At 45.2% G+C, this 22,287-nt stretch overlaps 1 long non-coding RNA gene across 1 annotated transcript; it reads right to left on the bottom strand.

Annotated features, from left to right (window-relative positions):
* Positions 1 to 16,604: 16,604 nt before the first annotated feature.
* Positions 16,605 to 20,789, bottom strand: LOC112656714 (uncharacterized). The gene is made up of 2 exons (XR_003134610.1): positions 19,312 to 20,789; positions 16,605 to 16,750 (listed from the first exon to the last, which is right to left on the bottom strand). It is a non-coding gene; the product is annotated as an uncharacterized LOC112656714 (long non-coding RNA).
* Positions 20,790 to 22,287: the final 1,498 nt, after the last annotated feature.

The following is a 22,287-nucleotide window of genomic DNA, read 5'->3' as shown; positions in this document are numbered from 1 at the left end:
ATTGGTAAGGCTCAGGCAAAGAAAGTGCAGACAATTAGTTTCAGAATGAGATTTGCAAGATGGGAGAAAACCCATCTGAGGAAAAAAAAAATCTTTCCAAGGCATTTGTGGTTCAAAACTCTCTGCTTTATCCCATGAATGCCCTTCCGGGTAATTTATTAGGAAATACTCAAAGCTGTAGAAGCGTATATTCATTCATTACCACACTGCTTTAGATAGTAAGCAGAAATAGTAAATGGTCATCACTAGAGGTTAGACATAAACCATGATGTACAATACAATGGAATAATATGCAGCAATTAAAAGAATCTACTCTGGATATGAGTCTTTTGTTAAATGTATTACTGTAAATATCTTCTGTGGTTTTCTTTTTCACTCTCTTAATGGTGCTTTTTGATAAACAGAAATTTTATATACTATATAACTTGTATCATAATTTGTAACTTGTTTTACTTTATACTTAATGCTTTTTGTATTTTGTTTATGAAATTGTTTTCCTCCTCATGGTCATTATGCTATTATTCTTTATTTTCTTAAAACAAATTTTTAAAAGATTTTATTTATTTATTCATGAGAGAGAGAGAGACAGAGAGAGAGAGGCAGAGATACAGGCAGAGAGAGAAGTAGGCTCCATGCAGGGAGCCCCACGTGGGACTCGATCCAGGGTCTCCAGGATCATGCCCTGGGCCAAATGCAGCGTTAAACTGCTAAGCCACCTGGGCTGCCCTTCTTACAATTTTTTAAATTGTTTTACTTTTCACATTGATATGGTGTGAGATAGGGATTAAATGTATTTTTTTCCCATATGAATATCCTTTTGGCCCAGCATGGTTTACTGTAAAGACATTTTCTTCTCACTGTTCATCACTTTTGACTTTATCACAAATCAAGTGATTGTATATGTGTGGAATTTCTATACCTTTACATTGGTCTGTCTATTCTTATGCTATTAATACATTGTCTTAATTTACTGAAGTTTTAAAATTGGCAGAACACTTGAACAGTCTTCATAAAAGAGGATACCAATGTTAGATAGATTTACTAAAAAGTGCTCAACTTAATTAATAGTTAGGGAAAATATAAATTACAACCATAATGAGATACTTCTGCTTATCTACTGGAATGGTTAGAATAAAAACCAAGACTGACAAACAATACCAGGTGCTGATGAGGATGTGGAACAACTGGAACTCTCATATACTTCTGAATATACATTGGTGCACTCTTTTTAGGAAGGTGTTTGGCAGTATCTTCCAAGCTGACTGTATATGTGTCTTATCACTTAGCAATTCCAGGCCTAGACCTATACTCAATAGAAATGCTTACATGCATATACTAAAAGATATATATAAGAGTGTGCATAGCAATTGTATTAATCATAGCACCCCCCCCAACCAAACATCCATCAGTAATAATGTTATATCCCATCAATGAAAATTACAAACTGTTACTATGTACAAATCATATATGAATCTTATAAGGAAAATGTTAAAAGGAAGTGGACCCCAAAGAGCACACACTCCATAATTCCATTGGCATAAAGTAGGCAAATAGGCAAAACTAATGCATGATATAGAAGTTAGGTCAGTGGCCAGGGGCTAGAAACAGGGAGAAAACATGAGCGGGGATTCTTTGGTGCTAGTAATGTTCTATTTCTTGATTTTGGTGCTCGTTACTGGGAGAATGTTCACCTTGTAAAAAGTCTTTGAGTTTAATACTTATAATTTGTGCTCTTCTCTTAATGTATATTACATCTTTAATGTATATTAAACTCAATAAATATTTATTTTAAAATAAATCAGTTATTTATATATTGTTGAGTACAAATAATGAAAGGCTTTATTTAGTGCCCCCCAAATAATACCACATATTCTTCATGAACATATGCATAAATGTATATATATTTTTGGGGAGGATATTAGGGGTTCAATATATGCTGGCTCTCTAGAACCAAAGCAATTTTACTCGATATCACAATTTTTCTGGCATCAGTGTTGTAATCAAATTGGAGATGAGATCACTGAGTCTATCCAAGTTTCCTAAAAGAGGGACTCTTAACAACAGGGGTTATCAGGAAGGTACTGTTTTTGTAGCACTAAATTGAGTTGAAATAATAAGTTGACCAAGAACTGAAGCATCCTTGAATACCAGTTGACTGTGAATAATCTCAAATATTGTTTACAATACTTTAACACTAGCTGTCAACTTTAACAACAAAACAAAACCACCCACATTTAAAGCCAAATATTCAAAAGGGCCTCTACAGAGAGAACCTACAAAATTCTAAAAAATGCTTTTTTTATATAGGTAACTAGGGAAAATACAATCATATTAATTTTCAGGTACTTTGGGGGGCTAGACACTAAACATGGGGCCAGCATATACTTAAGAACTCCCTAAATCTTGGCTATTTCTTCTATTGATAAGATACAGACAATGAAAATTTCCTATAAAAAATGTGGCAGGCAGGACAATCAATTGAGAAGGGGTCTTTTTGTGTCTTTCTGTAGCTTTAGAAGGTAGGAGGAAAGCTATGCCGTGTAACTCTTTAGATAGGCTTTGGAGAACAACAAAGCCAGACATCCTAGTGAATGAAGTCTGCTGTGGAAGTCCAGGTAAGGCCACAGTTGAGCACCTTCCCACATTTAGATGGCTTCTTTTCTTAGAGGAATTTTGGGGCCAATCTGGGAGATCTGGCAGCAGAGGAGAAATGGAATCCAAGAGCAATAAGAGAAGCCCTTTAATACCCGGCAGAGAGAGGTCAAAGGGGCCTTTAGCTCATCTGTAATTTCTTTTGTTTGATTTGTGGAGGAGAATATAGCCAATGCTGTCACTGGAGTAATTAATAAATAAATCCCTCTGTTAGTGTAAGGGTTTGGAGTTGGTTCTTTAGTCTAGGATGGTGGAGGCTTTGGCCTAAATGTCCATATTGGAGAAAGGGCCGTCTTGTGTAATGGAACCAGAGACCTGCAGAGGGTAGAGTGTCTTAGAGCTCATGAGTTCTCACCCCAAGCCCTCTGTTAGAGTCACCTGAAGGACTTTTACAATGTTGAAACTGAATCTCCGGGACGAGGGCTGGACATTAGCATTTTTCAAATGCCCTCAAGCATTCTGATACCTCATCTGTTCAGTCCATTGACCTTCATTTCTCTGGGACTCTGTGGCATTCCAACTGTGATGCTTCACTATTTGCTTTATGGTTTTGCAAAGATCTTGTTTGAAGGCAGGGTTCCATTTCTAAAGGCTCAAATATTAAGGACTACTATTGCAGTCTCATCGGCTTCCAGACATTCCTCTCGCTTTACCTGAATTTGTCAGGTTGATCATTTGGTTGCAATCTGGTGAAGAGGTGGAAGTATGTAACAGCTGTCCCAGGACTCTCTAGAAGCAGATGCTGAGCTAGACTTTCTGGAACAACATGCTCATTGGATCTAGTACCTGTGAAGGGTAGGAACTGGAAGGAGGACCTGGCAGAGGAAGAAGCCAAGCCATGATGCACGTCCTGAAAGGCCTTGGCCAGTGTGGCCAGAAGAGCTGCTGTGAATGCTGCCCATTGGAGCCATGCCCAGTGGGCACCTCCTTCAACAAAGGCTGTGGGCCATCGGGAAAGAGTGTGATCTTGGGTAAGGAGGGTCTCTGTAGCTAAGACAGACCCTGAATAGCTGGAGGAGGACTATGGCAGTCATTCCTCCCCTCAGAACCTCCCTTGAAGGGGAAGCTGGGCGGCAGGGCCATGGGTCTAGGAGATGGGTATGTAAATTCAGGAGTGGACTGATTTCTCTCTGATTCAGGAAGAGGGACAGTGCCAGTATCCCAAGGCAGGTTCATGGCACTGGGACCTGGGAAAGGCTCCTGAAGCAGCAGGGAAAAGTGACCCAAGTTAGAGAAGAAACAGCATACCTGTCTTCTTCTTGGGACAATTCAGGCAGTAGATGTCCTTCTCACAGATTCTTCTTGATGATAGAGTGAGAATTTTATGCCTGAGGTAGGGTTAGATAACATTCCAGAGAATACCCTTGACGTCTTGACCTTTGTCTGTTACCTCTGTCTCTAGAAACAGACTGACTGCCTTCAGAATAAAGGAATTTCAATTATTGTGAATCAGATTTCGCTGCGTGTACTGATGACCTCACACATACCACCTTCTAATCTGGGTATTTTTGTGTACGGTCCCACGTGCCTGTGTTCTCGTCTTCATCAGTTCATTATGAAAATTACCCTTTGAGTGACTTTCTTTTCATTATTCAACGTACCCACTTGTTTATTTAAAAACTAGATGGAGAGGACATCTTTTTCTGAACTAAAAGTGATGGAATTCCTAGAATTTTGTTACTAACGTGGCAAATCATGTTCTCATTGTGTTTAAAAGATACACAGTTATTAATGCTTTAATTATACTTGTAAAATAAATCTGTATGAGCAAGACTGCCTTTAGCTATGTTCTTAATTTTAAGAGATACAGCACAGCCCCTCTATAGTGGTTAAGTAGATTAGATCTAAAGCGGTGAACTAATACTGAGGTAATTGGTGGTTTCTATCAAGCTCCTATGACAAACATAGATTAGAAGGAGTAAACACACATTGTCTTCTACTATGAACCACAAAGTTCAACAACACATTTCTTTTTTTTTTTTAACAACACATTTCTACAACAAACTTTAATTTGTGTGGTTTCCCATAATGAACATTTATAGTTTTAAGGCTACAGGATAATAGTTCTGAGAACTATCGAAACACATGTTTGAATATCATAAGAAATCTCTTTGCAGTGAAAAACAGGCCTAGAAACCGGTTTAAGATAAAGGATAGACACTGCATTGATGCAGCTTAAGTAGGGTAACTGGTATGTAAATATTCCATAGTAATTTTCCCAACCATTTATCAAGATGTAATTTCTAACTGAAAGATTTGTCTATTCAAACACCTGTGTTGATTGTCTCCCAAACGTTCAAGGTTTCTCATTAATCTGCTCACTGAAGCTTGTAACTTCTGGCTTCAGTTGTAATTTCTATCCAGAGGTATGTTAAAGGAAAACAGAATATGAAGACTATGATGCCTATTAATTTTTACTGCCACACTAACAAGACATTGAGTTTTGAATAAGTTATCTGTTATGCATATTTTTATTTTGGCACAAGCATCAGGGCCTGTGGCAGTGGCCTCAAGGAGGACTGGATGCTAAGAAAGCTGTGTGGGTGGATGGGCATCCCCCAAACTGACAGATACCCTTAAAACTGACAGGCACCCTCAAAGCCAACCATCATCCTAAATTTCTGATCAGCCAGTGTAAAGGGTGGGCCAAGAGCAGAGGTAGACAGGTGGTGGCATAAAATGATGGAGGGAAGGACTTTCTTAGAGCTATTTAAGGTGTCACTGGGCTGCCCTACTCCTCTGGCCTCCCAATTACATACAGTGAGCAGTATGAAAGGCCTGAGCATTAGGAATTCCATCCCTGCCATGTGGGAACAAGATAGGGAGGCATGTGGATGCACACAATGGGCCACAATATGACTTTTTCAGACCCTGCACCTGTTGTCAGCATGTGGAGATGCTGCCCAGATGTGGTTTCAGAATTTTGAGGTGAACATTCGGTTCTACAAATTCAACATCACAGGAGCCGTGCCAACTACTCTGGTCGACCATGAATCTGACCACTTCAGCCTCAGTGGGGAAAAGCCTCTGAAGAGACATGGGTGTAGAGTAGTGTCTGGTGGAAAAGCCCATCGTTGTAGTAGCTATTTTTAAGGATATCTGAGATGAAGGCAAAGGTGGTAGGTTCTAGGGAGGTAGCACTCTGGACAACCCGCTGCTGGACAACTGGTAGACTTCAGAGGGAGCTGCATCAAGGGAAGGGGCTGGACAGCTGAAACTGGTGCTTACTCACCATGTCACCTCACTACCCAAACTTCTTGAGGGTAAGGCCTTCAAGTCCCCTGCTTCCTATTCACATCCTTTTGTTGAAATAGTTTCCTTGTGAGGCTGGCCCTTTAACATCTTTTTCGACACTAACGCTGAGTAAACAAAACAGGGCATGAGAAGCCTCCTTTGGACCTTGAGGAATCTATTTAATTTGTGATAGTTGGCATTTTTGTTTGTGGGAGGAATAAAAACACAACAAGTCCTAGAAAATAACTACTTCATCACATCTTATAATTTATTCCACCAGGAGATTGGAAGCATGCCTCCAAATTTCCCTAGCACAATCTTGGAGGATTTAGTGGTTTATAGTAGTAAAACTGAAGCCAGTGGAAAATTTCAACATGCAAGAATTATAGTATTGGGTCCTTTAAAACGATGACATGTGCACGCATAGCCCCCAGCATTCCTGAATGCCTGGAAATCCTGATCAGGAATCTGAAAAGCAGGAAGTCAGGATCTACTGCATCGATTGTGTTCCAAGGTATTTATGCAGTGTGTGCTTTACTACCAGAAGATGGTTTGCTTAGACAGCGTGCTCAGTCTTTTCATTCCCTGAAAGAATTTCCTCTTAACTGTTGCTTCAGAGAAGTCCAGCCCTAAATCATAAAATAACATATAGGAGGTTGATGGCTTGGGTTCTTTTCAAAAATTAGGTAGATTGTGTAGAATGTGATAATAACGCATTGCTGCTTTTGTAAAATAGCTAAAGGGAAAGAACCCGTCTTTTTTGTTGTTGTTCCTTCTTCCTCTCTCCTTTCTTCCTTTCTTCCTTTCTTTGTTGTCTAAACAATCATAACTAAGACTAACACTTTAGAAGAGCCTCTATCTTTAGATATCCTTTTTCTTTTTTTAAGATATCTATTCTTGATCTCAGATGTCAACCAGATACATCTTATTTGGACATCTTATTTTTAAGTGTCTTGAAATCTGGAAACAGGTGTTGGATAGGAAGCTAGGAAGGTGCTAATTTTCAATGCCTGGACTTGCTGTTCTGATCATCTCCATGCTACAATATGTGGCCTAATGCTTTCCCTTCATCCATATCCTGGCTTGGAATCACTCTCCCCCATGGAACCCATTTTCATTTAGGATCCATTCCCTTTTCTTCCTTTAAAACCCATAGTTCCCATTCCTGTGGGGATCTAAGTGCAGGTGGGGAGAGGTAGAAACAAGAGGGTTTATAGGATGGACACTAGGTTGGACTTGAGGAAAAGGCTGAGGAGTCAGTAGAAGGTAGAAGGGTGGAATGACCATTAATCCAAATCACATTTATTTGGGGGAGGGGAGCAGAAACTGGTGGTGCTAGAAGGATCCCAAATCAAACTGAGCTAGCAATCAGTTAATTGAAGTCCCTCAGCAGAAGATGGCATTCTGGTATTGGTACCAGGGGTGCTTGGCAATGGGTATCTCCTTATTCAAACTCTATACCCAGACCATCAGCAAATACTATAGGTTCTACCTCTCAAAGCTATTTAAAAATCTGATATTCTCTCCACCTCTGCCACTAACACCTGGTTGGAGCTATCAGCCTCTCTCACTTGGATTATTAAAATACCTAACTAGTTTCCTTGCTTTTGCCTTTGCCACTCTGACTTCTCAGTCTCAATCTCACAGCCAGATTCATCCGGTTAAAACTTACATCAGCTTTTATCACCCCTCAATGGCTCAAAGTAAAAGACAAAATCCTTACCAGGGCTGACAGGACCCTATACTGCTCCCTTCCTCTCGTCTCTCTTACATCATATCCTCCTTTTCTCTCCCGCCCACCTTCTGTCCTGATGCAATCATCTGTCTATTGTTTTCCTTTTCATTCCAGTCATCCTCCCACCTCAGAACTTCACTCTTTTCTTTGGTTGGGGCACCTTTCCCCTAGAGAGCGGCCTGGACCATTCCTCCAACTCCTTCAGATATTTGCTTCTCAGGTTACTTTCCTGGGAAGTCTTCCCTGACCACAGCTTTAAACATGGCAGCCCTGACTCTGGCTTGCTCTGTCCCTCTTCCCTGATGTACTTTTCTCCATAGCACTTACCATTGTCCTATGTACTATATATTTTATTTTTTTTGTTTATTTTCTGTTTTATTTTTTTCCAGCAGAGTATAAGCATGTTTGCCTTCTAGTCTATCCCTAGAACTTAGAACAGTGCATAGCATATAGCGAGCACTTCATATATACGTTGAATGAATGAATGAGTTTATTATATAGGCTGCCAGGAAATGATAAGGGGATCAGGACCACTCAGACAATGTTAGCAAGAGTCAATGGGATTGACAGGTTCCCAGTTCAGGGCGTCAAAAATAGGTTTTTGGGAAAAGAAATGCAAATAAGATAGTCCATGTCTCTCACGTGATGATAATGGAGGAGGCATGAATAGGGTGTTATTATTGGTCAGAGAATCATCAATGCCTGTGGTTAAATAGGTTGAACATAGCCAGCTGCTGGCATTTCAGGACTTTAGTCCTTCTGGAGTCTCTGTAACACTTATTGTTTTATCCATCCATCCATCCATCCATCCATCCAACCCTCTATCCATCCAGTCTTAAGACAGTTATTCATCCAGTGTCTTTCCAAATCCACCTTTGCACTGCTCAGATTTTCTGGGCATCTCTCCTGTAGAACTCTCTCCTGTATCTCTTTGTGAGCAGGAACCCCACATCGACAAATCTTAAATCCTCCCATTTCTAATGTAATGCCTCGAATGAGTGAACCTTGGATTAGAGATAGTTTCTTGTTCTTTTTCTTTGTAACTCAAGCAAAAGAATAATGAGAATGGATAAATTAATAAATCAACGATTTCAGAATTTTTAAAGTTGGAATTCAAATCTTTCTAATTGGTACTGAATACTCTCCTGGTGCTGCCCATCGGCCTTGGGTAATTCAATGTGTGTGCTCTAAGTGAGATGTCTGAACGCCCCTGATCAAGTCCTTTTGTTTGGGACCTTGGTAAACCCGAAGCTGGTCCTCACACTGGAAAAGAGGCTTTGTTCCTAGTTATTTTATTTTTTTAAAAAGATTTTCTTTATTTATTCATGAAAGACACACAGAGAGAAAGGCAGAGATGTAGGCAGAGGGAGAAGCAGGCTCCAGGCAGGGAGCCTGATGTGGGACTCGATCCTGAGACTGCGGATCACGCCCTGAGCCAGGGGGAGATGCTCCACCGCTGAGCCACCCAGGCATCCCTGTTCCTAGTTCTTTATTCCAGTAACTGCTAGGGTGTTTTTGTCCATCCTATTGACTACTTTTCTCTTTCTTCCATATTCTACTTGCTATTAAGTAACTCAAGGCTTTTCACATAATAAGGCTCTTAAAATGGGTGTGTTAATGCTCCTCTAAACAGATTTTCATTCCCTATTATCTGTCTGAGTCTCCTTAGGCTGCAATAACAATGCGCCACACAGACTGGGTGGGTTAACAACAAAAATTTGTCTCAGTTCCGAGGGCTGGAAATCTGAGATCAGGGTACCAACAAGGTCAGGTTCCAGTGAGAGCTGGCTTGTGGCTGGCCTGCCACCTTCTTGCTATGTCCTCACATGGAGGTACATGCAGGTGGGGTGAAGGAGCCCTCTCTCTCCCACTTCTTATAAGGCCACTGGTCCCATTGGATTAGGATTTCACCCTTATGACTTTATTTAACCTTAATAACCTCCCTAAGGGTCCTACCTCCAAACACAGTCACAGCGGTGTTAGGGCTTCAACACAGGAATTTGAGGAGGGAAACAATTCAGTTCATAGCATTGCCCTAATTCAAGATACACAGTACCAGGTATCGATGGAGACAATTTTGTTGTAACTTTAATTTGATCATAACTCCAAGCTGTGTTTATGCCCAGTCTTTATATTTTCTTCCTCACTTGCATGCACTTCAGTTCACCACTTAAATCAACTTCAGGGAATGTGATTTATAGATTAGTTTTGCTTTGCCCCAATTGTGAAGTTTTTACTTTACTCTAAATCTGGTTTCTTTTGTTGTTGTTAAAAAACAGGTCAGTATGGAATCCTCTGTCCCCATTAAACATTTTGTACATGCTGTCCCATCTGGGCCTCATTTCCTCTGTCTTATCTGTAGGTACACAGACACACTACCCTCTCTCTCTGAACATGGCTGCTTTTTCTAGTCATTCAGGTTTCTGTTTAAGAGATTCAGGGGTGCCTGGGTATCTCGGTCAGTTGAGCATCCGACTCTTGATTTTTGACTCAGGTCATGATCTCAGGGTTGTGAGATCCTCCGTGCACAGCGCGGAGTCTGCTTGAGATTTTCTCTCCCTCTCCCTCCCCCTTCCCCTTTCCCACACTCTCTTATTCTTTCTCTCTAAATAAATAAATAAAATCTAAAAAAAAAAAAAAAAAAAAAAGGTTCAGAGTGGTCTGTGCCAGCCACCATGCCCACAGAAGTCAATAATGTCACATCACCTATTTCATTTCCTTTCTAACTTCTAAGATATCCACTGTTTTTTCAGATGTACAAACTGAGGCTGGAGAATTCAAGGGATTTTCCATGTTGTTCAGTTTCTGAGCAGAAGACTGCAGGCCCCAGAGGCCAAGGGTGGGGCTCAAATGTGTCTGAAGGTTAACTTAACCTATTTCGAAATGCGTCTCACTGAGGTCCTGGTCCCTCCTTCAGGAACAGAAGGACAACAGTCATTCGTCTTTTATTGCTTCAGAGTCTTTACAAAGTGTCCTCCTTTCCCTTCTTTTCTCTGTCTTTATTGCCTTGATAAAACCTTTCTGGCAGAGTGAGGGAATGCACTGGGGAGGGGTGAGGGAGCATTTTACCAGGTGTGAGGTAGCTGGACATAGCAAATAAAATACAGAAGCACAGCTAGTTTTGAATTTTAGATAAACAAATATTTAAGGGTATGTTCCATGCAATGTTTGTGACGTATATATGCTAACGTATTACTTACGTTTTATTTGAAGTTCAAATTTAACTGGACATCCTGCATTTTATCTGGCAGCCCTAGCCAGATGGCTATGCTACAACTACATGTATCCTGTGAATAATGGTTATAAGCCTCTTGTGAGTATGCTTAGAAAAGGAAACAAACAATAAAATCACTTTGAACTCGGTTGTTATATTGACTTTAGTGACATTTTGATGTTCTTTGACAATAAAAACAACAACACAAATATTCCCAAACGAATATGTATTTTGCTTTGGAAACCTTGACTTATGCTTGTCCATATCAGCTCAGTTCCTTTGATTTTCTGTGAATTCCTAATTTTCTGTGAATTAATAATATCAAGCACCAAAGAACTGGCAAATTATATGGGCTCCTCATGCTAAACTCATGTCTGGGTGAATGTGGACACCCTATTTAGCCTCTCTCTCTCTCTCTTTTTAAAAAGATTTATTTATTTGAGAGAGAGAGAGAGAGCATATGTGTGCATGTGTGCAGTGGGGGTGGGGAGAGGGAGAGAGAGAATCTTAAGCAGATTCCACGTGGAAGTTGGAGCCTGATGCAGGGCTTCATCACATGACCCTGAGACCACGACCTGAGCCAAAACCAAGAGTTGGAGGCCCAACTGACTGCACCATGCAGTGCCCCAGCCTCTTTTCTGCCTCAGTTTCTCCATCTGCAAAATGGAGATAATAGTAGCACCTATCTTATAAGGAGTGAGGAAAAGTATGTGAAAGTTGCTAGATCAGTCCTTGCCCTGTAGTAGACACTCCGTTTTTCTTGCCCACCACTGCATTAGTATTAGCTCCCCTTTTGTTGGCCACCACTCCATTCCCAAGGATGGACAGCATCACTCCCCAGACCACTGCAAATACTAGGCTACAGAAACAGCAACTGTGTCTCGAAAAATTTTTGATTTTTACTCCTTCCTAGGCGCCAGCAGAGCCATACTCCCTGTTGCAACCCCTACTGGTAATTAATCGATTGATTGATCTGTTTATTCAAGCATTCATTTAACAGGCTTTTACTGAGGACCTAATATGCCAGGCACAGGGCTCTGGGAGCTGGGGATGCCTGGCAAAGAGATCAAGGTTGCTGTTTTCCCATGAGAATGGCTCATATGTCATGGTGGGGTCGGGGAGTTAATGATTAGATAAGCAAGAAAACATATTATTATATTATATTATATTATATTATATTATATTATATTATATTATTAATATCTTACATGGAGCAACCCATTAGGGAAAATGTTGTGAAACTGAGCATTGGATTTGGTTACCTTGGAGATCATTGGTAACCTTGATAACAACTCTTAATCCCTGGAGAGTTGTTCAACAGAATGGGAGGAGGAGGAAGCTGAGAAAGGAACTTTGCTAAAAAAGCAAGCAGGAAAAAATAGGCAGCAAGTAAAAGGGGAAATGGAATTCAGAGGCTTTTTGCCTTTTAGCAGGAGCGCTTCAGCATGTTTGTAAGCTGAAGGAAGTACCAAGTAACTGATGATGCAGAGGGCAGAGGATGAGGCTGGCAGCGAGGGTGTGACGGGGGCAAGTGGGTGTGACGGGGCAAGCGACGGCAGTGGGCGGAGGATTGGGTCTCCTGCGACACCCAGGATGTGGCCTCACTGCAGGAAAGCTGGGGGGCTGGGGCCTGGGTCTATGCAGCCAGGGGAGCGGTGGTGCAAGGAGCTTAGTTAATTTGCCAGACGGAAAACGTAGTATTCTTTTCTGCTTTCTCAGTGAAATAAGACACAAAATAGTGTCTTTCATTTCTCCTATCAATAATTATTGATTACTGATAAATTAAAAATAGTAGATGAGAAATGACTGCTTCCTCGCTGCTAACAGGCTGGTGGCAAGCACCCCCAATCAGCTTGGGTACGGGCTGTTGTCTGCCCCCCTCCCTGTGCTCGGGGGATTGAGACTCTGACTTATTTTAATTGCTTCACAGACAGCCCTTTCAGCTCCCTGTGCCGCTCCCAGGACGAAGTGCCAGTATTTGATGTTTTTCACCCACCACGTGTTTCTCTCCATTGAGATAAACTTCTTCCAGGAGAAGCTGCCCATCTTGACAAGTCTGTCTCGCGTCTGTGCTCCACTGCACAGCCAGGCCCGAGAGTGACGGCAACTGACAAAATCTCTGAACTTGTCCCATTGGATTTGTCTAATGGGCCTTCCCCTGACATAGATGAAAAAGTCATTGACAGAAACAGACCATTTACCATGAACCTGGGCAGAGGTATAAGCAGCGACAGATGAAATAGGGCTCAAAATAAAGCCGGGAAATTCAGGACGCAGATGATGGGCCCAGGGAGATCTCTGCTTTCAAATGCCAAGACGAAATGAATGATAGTGAGTTTTGTAGCCCCAGGTCTGGCTGGTTGGTGAGAAAGCCAGGCCCCAACCTCTCCCTCTCCCCCCTCTGCACCAGAGAGAGGCTGCTAAGTGCTAACTTGAGGGTCAGGCCTGGCACTCCAGGCCCGAGGGGCTGAGTTCTCTTTGCCAGCGTAGCAAGACGAAGAAAAAAGTACCACATAAAATCTTGCAGCCATTTAGAAATTCTAGTCTGTTGGCAAAAGTCGTGTTGAGTTGAAGAAAGTGTTCCATGCGGAAGAGTCACATCTTAGGAGCGATATTTTTAGGTTCTATAATCAACACGTAACGTGAACATCATATAAACTCCGTAGTAGCCTTGGAAAGGCCTTGTATCACCCATAAAACATACAACCCTGTATTCAAATTTCTATCCACACTGAAATTTGAAAATCACTGCACTAGATTAAAGGTAAAAACTGAAGGGAAATCTGTGTGCAGATGTCTGGCCTTCAGACCTTTCTGCCTCTAAGGCGACTATCAAATCTCTAGCTTTGAACGAGCTCTGGGTGGAGAATGTCAAGTGTCCTTGTTGGGCCATGGGCTGTAGGTTATGCGCTTTAATATTTAGCCTTGACAACCTTTATAGATGGTAAAAGATGTGTTTGTTATTGTGAGGGTTATGGAATGGTGGCAATGCATCAAATCCAGGTTAGGGCTGAAGTCAGAGGGCTGATTAATGCTGAAATAATACCACCCCACTCTGTTTTCTTTAAGAAGGATCTTTGGATAATCCTGTGGCTATGGAAAGGCAAGGGCCTGGTCTCTAAATGATGAATGTTGGTTCCCTGAAGAGTTAAAATTGCTTTATTTTTTTTTAATGTTTTTAATTGAAGTAGAGTTGGCACACAATGGTATCTTAATTTCAGGTGTACAACACAGTGATTTGATGCGTCTGTATGTTGTGCTGTGCTCCCCACAAGTGTCGCTCCCATCTGTCACCATACACTGCTGTTACAATACTGTTAACTGTGTTCCCTATGCTTAAAATTGCTTTATTAAGGCAATTTCTTTTTTTTTTTTTTAAGATTTAATTTATTTATTCATGAGAGACACAGAGGGAGGGGCAGAGACACAGGCAGAGGAAGAAGCAGATTCCCTGTGGGGAGCCTGATTTGGAACTCGATCCCAGGACCCCAGGATCACAACCTGAGTGGAAGGCAGACACTCAACCACTGAGCCACCCAGGTGCTCCTATTAGGGCAATTTCTTAAATTAAAAACTTAAAAAAAAAAAAAAAACCAACACAACCCAGGGTAAGAAGGTCCTATGCGTCCTATGCCAAAAGATAGTGAATTGGTTTTCAAAAGGGAACAGAAGGACATCTTGGTAGCAGCCCAACTTCGGAGCCTGGAGGAGAGAAGAATGGCAGGATCGAGGAGGGCTGAAGAGTCACCTCAGCAACATGTTGGGCCACAGACCGGGAGGGAGAGGCCTCACAGGGCTGATGTACTCGGCCATAGAGATATCAGGCCTGTGCTTCCATTTTCCTTTTCTGGCTTTTGAAACTCCCTTGATCTTCTCAACACCTCCACAGTATCTACCACCTGGTACAGCCCAAATGTGGCAGGAAAATTCTGCCACAGGCCAGAACCCAAGTTGGGGTGGCCAAAGGGGAGGGCTGCTTCACCTTCCCCAAAGCACCCTTCTCCCAAGGCTGGAAGCAACGTGGCATTAAGGATAGATGGTTGTTGCAGGCCCAAGGAGGTGATCGATAACCAAACCGTCAGAGAAGTCCAAGGTGGAACGGAGGTGAGAAGTTAGGAGCCAGGCAGTAGAGAGGACCCAGTTGCAGGACCCAGGGCGAGGGTGGACGGAGACAAAGCCCTTTCTCTCAAACATGCTAAAGCTGGGGTTGTAGGCTCAAAGGCCTTGGGTGCCGGCCTGTAGCATAAAGGATCGAAGGACCTAGTGTAAACTTTGGGTTGAACTCCGTCTACTGCCATTAAACCTCACACCTGCCAAGTGGCCTTGGCCTTTAAAAGACTGTGGGGATGAGTCAAAAAGAAACAAACTACTTTCTTGGGCGTCTGCCTACCCCAGGCTTCTGGGCTGCGACCCCCTGGGGCGGGGGTGGGGGTAACCCTCCACAGGGGAAGGGCTGCTTTACCCTGACGCCAGTGGGCTCCTGCCTGTTGTGTTTCCACGAGCAGTCCTGGGAACTGGCACAGCCGGTTCCCTCCCTCAAGAGGGGCTTCAGGGCCCCGGACCTGTGACTTGCATCCCAAGTGTCCAGAGTAGCATCTCTGCCTGCCCCACGGACACAGCGCACAGGGGAGCAGAAGTCGAGACTGTGTCTAGCGTGTCGGGGCTTACAACAGGCCTTGCACTCCTGCCTCTGCGAGGAGCTCCCCTCTACCTCGGTCGGGGTCCTCTGAAAGCAGAATTTCAGCCAATGCCTGGGTGTACATCGTGATTTGGGGTCCGATCCCAGGAGACCGGAGTGAGGAGTGGGGAGACCCAGGCAGGGAAGGGGGGAGAACCGGCACGCTGGTGCCTGACCCAGGTCTGGGCTGCAGGTGTGCAGAAAGGGGCGGGGGCATCGCGCCATTGGCTCTGGTGTCTTGGTAGTTGAGGCTGGGGCAAGGGAGCAGGAGCCCTCTGCTGCTCTGGGTTGCCCTGTGTGAGGCTCCCCCAGCTTCAGGGAAGGCCCCGAGGCAGGGAAGCCTTGTGTTGGGGAGGAGGGAGCTTGAGGTGGGCCTCTCTCAGAGTGGGTCTGAATTGAGGGGTGGGGGTGCGGGGCAGGGCATCCAGACCACCTGCCACCATCTCTAATGCCCAAGACCAGGACCCATCATTCTTGGGGTGCACGAAGATCTGGGCTCCACTGACCTGACCTGCACTCAGACCTCTTCTGTGAGGTCCCTGGCGCTACGTCACAGAAGCCAGGGATGTCTGTCCTGGGCTGGGGCTTCTTCCTTGGCTTCCTTGCCCTTACTCTCGGTTTTCCACGCATTGGTGTATGAGAAGAGCCAGTGTGTAGCAGCAACTCAAGAAATTAGTCCCTTTTTCTGTTTCCTCCTTCACCTCTATGACCTTTTCCTCATAAAACATGGTGGTGTCTGTCAGGTCTGAGTCCTTCAGATGCCTCTCTTCTTTCTCTCCACTCCCCTGGTTTCAGCTCTTGCCTCCCTGTCTGACCTCCATCAGAACACCTCAGGGGGCGTCTCTGCTTCCAGCTCTGGCCCTCCACTCTGCACCCACCTCTGACTCATCCAGCTATTGTTACGTTCAAGTTCGGGAGCCTCACCTCTTCTGGTGTGGAATCTTCAACAGAACATTCCTCTCTGGTTGTCTCCCCCTCGCCTCAGTTCCACCTACCTGTGAGGGACTTTGCCTTCTACCTGCCCCTCGTGTCCCCCTCCCTCTGCCCGGTAGCTCCCTGCCCCCACAGAGAAAGAAAACACTGACGCTCTATTTCTGTTCATGCTGCTGTCAATTGATGTCTACATGTGTTCCAGCCCCTGGAACCATGTGTGATTCCTCAGCCCCTCTAGAAAGGGCAGTCCACCTGGTGTTCATAGGTCGCAGTGGGGGTCCCACGTAGGTAGTGGCGTGACTGCCTGAAAGGGCAGAACCAGAAGTGAATGGTTAGGTTTGCTAGGGCTTCACAGTGGGGCCTATGGAGTCAGGTCGCCAGATCTAGAAGGGTCGGTAGAGATTGGCTTGTAAGACCAGTCAGGTTACTAGTGAACAAAACAAAGCCTAGAGAGACAGAGAGCATTGACAAAGGTCACTGGCCAGTGCATGCGAAAGTGAGACCTCAAGGGACGGTGCTAGCACTGCCTTCCTTCCCAGAGCCCTTCCCACAATGACATGATTACATGGAGAGCCTGTGCCAGGGGCTTTTTAAGTTCAAGGAACAAACTACAGAAGTCAGACAAGAAAGGAAAGTTATTTCATATAAATGAAAAGTTTAGAGGTGTCTGGCTTCAGGGGACATTTGAACCAGGAGCTTAACTATGTCAACAAAGAAAGGTGGATGCGATGCCCTCATGAGCTTAGCCTAGATCGCGTAACCCCTGGAATCCTATGCGAGATACAGAGAGAAATAAGGGCTATTGGAAGGGGAAGAGAAGATGCTGGATGCTTAACAGGGCCAACACGAAAATCACTGGAGAACCCAACAGGGCAGAGAAGTATGTGATCTGAAGTCTAAATGATCCAAGGTCATAGCCAGACTATGTCCATTTCAGTAAAATGAGGGTGGAGATCTGGTCTCGGGGTTGAAGCTGAAGGGATTACGAAGGCCAAGAGGGAGCCCTGGGACTTTTGTTTGAAATCTGGCCTTGCGTCATTAATACTTGGGCCCTGAACATTCTTCCTGTCTGTTCAGAGAGGGCAGGGCTGCATTCTTGGGTTTGACCTGGGATTCCCACTGAGGAAGCTGGTGTGTGGGTGATTCTGCTGTTTTCTGGGTGTGTTTCTAAGGCGAGGAGGAAGAACGCTGCTGAGCGAGGAATAGACCATCCCTCTGGACAGCTGTCTTCCCAAGAGAGGTGGCCAGGGCTCAGGACCCCGGTCCCGGCCCCTGTCCCTCCCAGCCAGTAAGATTCAACATTCTGCTTGTTCTTCATTCACGGGGCCGGAGCATCTTCCTCTCCCTCTTCTCACCACTGCCAACCAACCCCTGGCTCAGGTGGGAGTTGCTGGTGCCTGGGCCACCGTCGGAGTCTGCACGCTGGTCTCTCAGCTTTGCTTCTCACCTGCCCCAGCACAACCTGTGTCGAACTCACCTCTGACACTAGTTTTATTATAATGTCATTCCCCTGCTGCTTTTAGGACCAGATCTAAGCCCCCTAATCTGGCTCCCATAGCACCTCCTCTGAGACCCTTTTGCTGTGGCCATCATCAGTCCCACCTCCAAACCCCAGAGCACTGAGCGTCTGTCCCACGTGGTTGGAACTGACCAGCTTTTCCTGCCTTCTATCATCAATTATGGTTTATGTGTCTGTGTTTCCTCACACTGATTCCGCAATCCTGGAGGACAGAGATTTGCATGTCTGACTCTTGCCCAGGGGACAGCTTTGTGCCCTGTTCATAGGGGGTAAACAAATAGCATTAGTTCACTGGGGTTAGACTTTTTGGTATGAAATCTTGGTCGGTTAAGGCTTTCTTGCCATAATATTTTAAAATCTCTAGAAATGTAGGTTTGAATTATGAGCTAAGAAGAGGATAAATGGGAGATATTTTCCTACTCCTTTCTTACAATTACTTTTCCTTGTCTGCTTGAGTCTGTACCAGCATCAGTATCTACCTCTGACTTAACTCACCAGGAGATGCTCTTAAACCTAGCAAGGTACATTTGCAGAATTCAAATGGGCATATGAATTCAGAGACCAAATGTCTCATACCTCCAGCATGCAGGCTCAGAGGAGGATGTCAAGAACACAGTAATAGCACCACACACACGCACTCACACACACACAGCAAGCATTTAGGATGCCAACCATTTAAAATGGGAGTTTTGAAACACTAACAAATGACATAGGAATATTCTTTGTGGACTCTTATCCATCTTATCCATTTCACTCTTCTATAGTGATGAGGCCAAAAGTCACTGCCCGAGAGGTCTCAGCATCCCTGTCCTGGAAATGGGTGGATGTTGACTTCTCTAGCGGGGATAAGTTTCAAATGGTGCGGGCACATGCTTTGGGAACTGGGAAAAGAGCCTCCTTAAAGTGACTTTTGGTTGGGGCAATGGCAGAAAGGCTGCTGATGGGATCTGGGAGGACCTGGGGGGAAAACAGGACTCAATGGAGCCACGTATAAACCTGACACTTGGAGTCTTCCTGCAACTTGTGTTGGTCAAAGGCTGAATCCCCACTTATGTTCCAAACAAATGGAATCTCATTCTATGACCAAAGGAGACTGCTCAGATATGGTGTTGATACAGAGGCAGCCACGTCGAAGCCACCTTCATGCCAAGGGATGAGCCACCAACGGGAGGGAATCTGCTGGTGGGAACCAAGAGATAAAGGGCAAGGGGTTGAGCCCCCCGAATATTATTCCTGCTGCCCTCCTTCCTTCACCAGCAAAACAACTGACTGAAAAATTAGTTCTTAAAAAACACCTTCTTTCCTGTTACTACTCCCTGAAGTGCCGTGGAATTATTTGGTCTCACCTCGGTGGGTGGGTGGAGTGGTGGTGCCTGCGGTGAGCAGACAGCAGGGGCGGGGGCAGGTCCTGAGTCTTCCTGTATCAGGGGCAGGGACTGTGTTTACCAAAGTGTTTATGCAGGTAGAGACGAACATCCTTGGTCCTGAGCCACAAAAATCATAATGGTCAATATGGATCGAATTGTGTGCTCTCCAAATTCTTTATGTTGCAGTCCTAGCCCCTAGGACCTCAAAATGTTACTACATTTGGAAATAGGGCCCTTGCAAGGGTAATTAAGGTAAAATGAGGTCGTATGGGTGGGCCCTAACCCACTGGGACTCGTCTTTGTATAAGAAGAGGAGATAGGAACCAGACCCCCACAGAGGGAAGACAGGAGAAGGCAGCCAGCTACAAGCCCGGGAGGAGCCTCAGGAGAAACCACCTCTGCTGACACCTCGATCTTGGACTTCTGGCTTCCAAAACTGTGAGAAAATACATTTCTGTTGTTTAGGCCACGTGGTCTGTGGTGACAGCCTGAGCAGGTTAACATAATTGTTGGAGGAGCAGAGGGAGACTTAAAATGGGGATTTTAATGGAATGCCCAAGTTCTGGGCAGCCCTGAGTTTTACGATGAATGAACACAGGAAGGAGCGCATTCATTCGTTGAGCACATACCTTCACTTCGTACGTACCCTGAGAGGACGGCATATCACAGCAGGAAGAAGCCCTTCCTTCCACTGTCCCCAGTGGAGAAAACAAAGCATCCCATGGAGGCTTAATAACCTCTGGCCACCAGCCGCTGGCGCCCTGTCTCTGGGAGGCAAGGATAAATCTGGTGACCCACTGATGACTCAACTCGGAGCAGCGATCACTGGAATTAAATAACTATTGTCTTTCCATATTTCCCCCAGACCTAAGCTTGCAGAACCAATGTCATCCCGGAGCTTTACGTTCTCAGCCTCTACAGAAGCCCTCGTTCAAACGGTGACTGTTCCAAATAGATAAAATATTTAGTGTCTTCTTCTGGCCCCTCTCAGCAATGTGTAAGGCCCTGGTCGGCCTCACGCATGGAGTATGGACAGGCCACTCGCCCACTTAGCAGCTCTTGGAGTCGGCTTGCAAAGGGCTCTGGCAGGTGGTGCGGTGCAGGGGTGGGCCTGCAGTCTGTCCCCGGAGACCCAGCGAGTGTCTCCGGCTAAAGTGCCATCTCGCAGCCTTGAGAAGCCCAAGCTCCCCGAACACCCCCCCTTCTTCAGCTTATTTCTCCCTCCTGACTCATGTCTGCTGCCTCATTTGAGTTACTGTGCAAACGTTTAGCCAAGGAGCCACACCAGGCCCTGCGTTTATTTATGACCGCCCCAGGAGTTTACAGCCCAGCACTGAGGCAGCCTTCTGCACAGAGCCTTCTGGTCAAATGAGGACAAAGTGAACCACGCCTTCCACTCTTGGCAGTGAAGCTAGTCCGTTAGAATGCTGCGTGCTGGACACCGGAGCCTCCCCTCCACTGGGCCATTCTTCTTTGGCCCCCAGTGACCCCAAAGGCGTGGAGCCATGAATTAGAAGAAAGAAGCGCAGAATAGTGCATAGGGACTAGGGTGCCGGAGGACGGGAGGGCTTCTATTTGTTCCCTTGTCTGGGCTTCCTGCAGGATGTTGCTGGTGCATTCTCCTAGTTCTAAGGCAAAAGTGCTTTGCCATTATGCAGGGAGTCTTCTAGAAAACACTCTCAAAGAGAGGCAAACAACGATGCGGTTGGTCCAAGACACACATGTCTGTGTGCATACACATGCATGCACACCTGGGAAAGAACCAAAGGATGGAGCTAGAGCTGCCATCGTAGAGGAATGACCATGATGAAATCTGCCTCACTGGGGTGATCTGAACACTAATGTGGCGGTTGCAAGTGTTGTCACTTGAAAAGACTCAAGGTGTACTTACAGCCAGCCAGAAAATCTGCATTTGCTCTATGTAAGCTCCCCTATTTAGCCTCACGGGGGACACAGAAACTCCCCACAGGAGGAGTTTATAATCTAAGGCGGGGAGGTTACAATTCAACACTAAACAACTCTGATTATTCCAGACCGAAGAATGGTATGAACAGTCAGTGCTGTGGGGAGGCTTTGGTGACCAGGTGAGTGAGACCCTTCTGGAAGTTCTGCTGCTTTGCTGTTACTCTGTTTGCTTAATAAAACCTATGCCTAGTGTTGATGCAGTTAGACCTACTGTGTGCAAAGCCGCAGAGAGGGGTCTGGCGAGACAGCAGCCGCTGTGACAGGACCATCCACCGGCCTGTGCGCAGAGGCCCGCCTGGCTGTAGAAGGGCCAGACGCTACCAGCTGTGCACTTCCGGGGTGGTCAGAAGGAGAAAGCAAACAAAATAATGGGCGTGATGGGGCTTGGAGCACTCCAAGTGCTTTGCGGCCATTTGAACACAAGAGGGTCAACAACCTTCCATTTCCTTCCTATACGTTAGTGCTCAGCAAATATTTGGATGTCGATGGGGAGGGTTTTCAAGGAATCCCTCTGGGGTGGGGATGGAGAAAGCTTCTTTAGAAGATAAATATTTATAGCTAAAATAAAAGAGCGAGAGGAAAAGGAAATAGACTCTAGACTTCCCATAGATATTTTCTTTGCTCTTGGCCATTTCCTTTTGGGGACATTTCTTCCTGTCCCATCCTCTTGGGCTCCGGCCCTCCACCTGCTCCTCTTGTCTTGTCTCTCAGGAAACTGCCGCCCCTGCCCTCCATTCGCAGCTGTCCTCGGGAGCTTGGGGGCCTCGCTCCCCCTGCTTCAGTGAGGCCCAAGGGCCTCTTCTCCATCCCGTCCTCAGCTTCCCGCCCAGCGCTGTCTGTGGGGTTTCCAAGAGCCTTCCTGACACTTATGCTTCCACAGCGTGGATGACAAGGGCTTCCTGGCTCCCCCTGCTTCCCACCCCTCCTCCTGGGCCTCACCGGCCTCCCCTGCCGCTCCTGCTCTGCGGCCTGCGGCCTGCGGCCTTTGGG

Source organism: Canis lupus, chromosome 37 (assembly GCF_003254725.2).
Source record: "Canis lupus dingo isolate Sandy chromosome 37, ASM325472v2, whole genome shotgun sequence".
Classification (NCBI taxonomy): domain Eukaryota; kingdom Metazoa; phylum Chordata; class Mammalia; order Carnivora; family Canidae; genus Canis; species Canis lupus.
The sequence above is the reverse complement of the archived record's forward strand: the minus strand, read 5'-3'. Positions and strand labels throughout refer to the sequence as shown.